At 35.3% G+C, this 2,821-nt stretch overlaps 1 protein-coding gene across 1 annotated transcript in view; it reads right to left on the bottom strand.

The window, feature by feature from the left end:
• Positions 1–2,431, bottom strand: part of MYPN (myopalladin) — a 75,985-nt gene extending 73,554 nt beyond the window's left edge. The window contains exon 1 of the mRNA XM_006760901.2: positions 2,218–2,431. The gene's annotated coding sequence lies outside the window, so the exon portion shown is untranslated. The remainder of the gene's footprint in view (positions 1–2,217) is intronic.
• Between the last annotated feature and the right edge of the window lie 390 nt (positions 2,432–2,821).

Below are 2,821 nucleotides of genomic sequence, written 5' to 3'. Positions count from 1 at the left end.
CCCCCCCCCCGCCCCCTTGACATAATACATGTGCTAGATTGGGAGAGGAGCAAGTGTCCCAAATAGGCTCCAGATCTCAGGATCTAGTTCTAGTTCAAGAACTTGGTGGGAAGGCTCTGTGGGCTCCTCCCACAGTGTGGAGTGTATTGTGATTCCAAGCAGAGGAATGTGTAGCTTGTCAAGGTGACTCTGATATACATGAGCTCTAAGGACTCTTTAGTGACTGCAGGTATAGTCATGCCAACTTTTGTGCCCATCAAAAATGCATCTGCTGAAAATATGCTCTCAAATTTCTAAACAGACCATTCCCTCTTTACTGGGATTGATTTCTTAGGCAAAAATGCAATGTTCTAGTAGTTGTTAAAGCTCCTTGTCAACTATGAAGCACCATAAAAATTTAAGAAAGTACCTCCCTGGTGCTTGATTCTTCTTTATCTCTTAAGAGAGAGAATTCGTTAAGACCTTTTCACTTTTTTGTCTTGGCAATAACACCATGAAACAAGCAATGCCTTTGTCACATCTCAATGTCAATGAAGGAAACTAATTATTCTGGGATTAGTAGTATTATTTGTCTTATACTTTCAGGTTAGTGAGCTGAGTTTATTACTCCTATTACATATAGGAATTAACTGTTGAAAATTTTAAATTTAAAAATTTGTCACCTTTCATATACTAACCTTAGTTCATTAAAGACCTTTCACAATTAAACCTGATTACCTGCTGTCCCATATCTTCAAACGTAAATCTGAAAGATCTCTATGAATTCCAAAGCCCTGTCTTGCATAAAAACTCATTCAGTTTCTTTTGTTTATGAACTGCAGTTCTGAGTCTATTCCAGGAAACACATTGTAATAGAAACATGTAACAGAGTCTATATTCAACATTGATAAGTGGAACACTGGGGTTTTAACACATTGTTATGAGTTTCAATAGCATTAGCCATATTCTATAAGTGGGAATTAGGACAAACTTCCAGAATTTGGATAGTGTCCAGCTGTTTGTTTCATAGTCCATTATTATAAGATTCTGTAATGATTATAATTTTGTCTCTTGACAAAGTAAGTAGAGTGCCCATATATTTCAGATTTCCTGGGATGCCCTTGATTTTAAATATTTTGCTTGTTGTTAAATCATGTGTCAGACAGCACATTTTAATTTTTGTTCTAAAATTTTTTATAGTTATAAGTAAATACATTCTCAAATTCCTAGAAAAGGATTATGAATTTTCTGTGAACCTAAGAGTTATTATTAAGGAGAGACTAAAAAGGTATGACAACTTTTTATGTTAGAGCCTGCAGAATTCATTTAATTATTACTACTGTGAAAGTAATTGAATCATAGTAATTTTTAGAGAAAGAAAACAGAATAGCTGTTTTATTCTTTCAAACTAATGCTAGCATTTTTAATAAGTATGAGTAAAAATATGTTGATACAGTAACGAAATTTCTTAGCATTGTTACTATAATGTTCACTTTGGGGGAATACAAATACAGATTAACCCATGTTCTCCTTTTCTTTGCTTATACAGTTTTTAAAATATAATGCAAGATGTGCACTTAATTACTGCTAATAGTGCAATGTACCGGGCCAAACATTTGCCACTAACTGTCAAGTGTCTTTCTGATGCAGCTGAAAAGAGAGAGAGAGAGAGAGAGAGAGAGAGAGAGAGAGAGAGAGAGAGAGAGAGAGAAAGGAGAAAGAAAGAGCAATGTCCTTTGAGCAAAACTTTCTGCAGCTGTTGTGTACATTAATCCAGGGAGCAGATCTCCCGACTCTAAATATAGCAAGCATATCCTCTTACATGATAAAAAAATGTAAAAGTCTTTCACTATGGATAATATTATTTTATATTTTATTTCCTATAAGAAGGAAATAGGCATTGCATGTATATTCTCTATACAAACACCATTACTGTCATAAGTAAATGTGTGGAAAATTCCAATGATATATGCAGCATGTCGTGACTTCCTCTGTTGAGATATTTTTCCTTAGTACCCAAGTAGGCTCTGATCCCTGGGAATTTCATCAATCTCCTCCAAAATCTTTACATGTAGAGAACTTCATTTTGCATGTGATATTGTGTCCCATCATACATAATTATAAAGCTATCCTAGGTTTTAAACTGAATAACAGTATTTAGGCCTCAGAAATATCCCCTTTCCCATTATCAGTGCCCTGTTATCAAAACACACTTGAGAACTTAAATCTGAATATTACCTTTCTTTTTTTAGTTGACCCAGATGAGGATGTCCAACCCAGGCACTCCACTGTGATGACTGTTATCCAAGGAGAACGTTTAGATGAATGCACAGGAGAAAAAGAAAATTCTTCACGCTCTTGGAAATAGAAAGTAGCCGTCCATAGAGAGTGAGGAGTTAACCTTAGTTTCAGTGAAGATGGCTGTAAGAAGCTGGACAACCTGTCACCACCGGAGCCAGAGCATTTGTCAGCTCACAGGTCCCAAGTTATTTTGAGCTGTATAAACCATGTGCCTGTCAAACATTCCACCTGATTGGATAGGAGAAAACTGAGCAAAGGGATTCCACAGTGGGACAGCACCTATGGGTGGTGGTGGGGGTCAATCAATTTTTCTACCTGTAGAATTTCTCTTATAGCTAGAGGCCCAATGTTTATTGATTTTTGTTTGAAATTAATACTAAGTTTATCATACCACATTCCATCTGTCAAAGAAAATGGCATTATTTTTAAATATATCAATATTTTTATTTTTTTAATTAATGGGAAATTGACTCTCATTTAATCACTGATACATTTTAGGAAATTTGGCTATGAAAATGAATGAAACAATATGAAGCTGCCA

The sequence above is a fragment of the Myotis davidii genome, unplaced genomic scaffold, assembly GCF_000327345.1.
Source record: "Myotis davidii unplaced genomic scaffold, ASM32734v1 scaffold134, whole genome shotgun sequence".
NCBI lineage: Eukaryota > Metazoa > Chordata > Mammalia > Chiroptera > Vespertilionidae > Myotis > Myotis davidii.
Note: the sequence above shows the minus strand (reverse complement) of the source record. Positions and strands in the feature narration are given on the sequence as shown.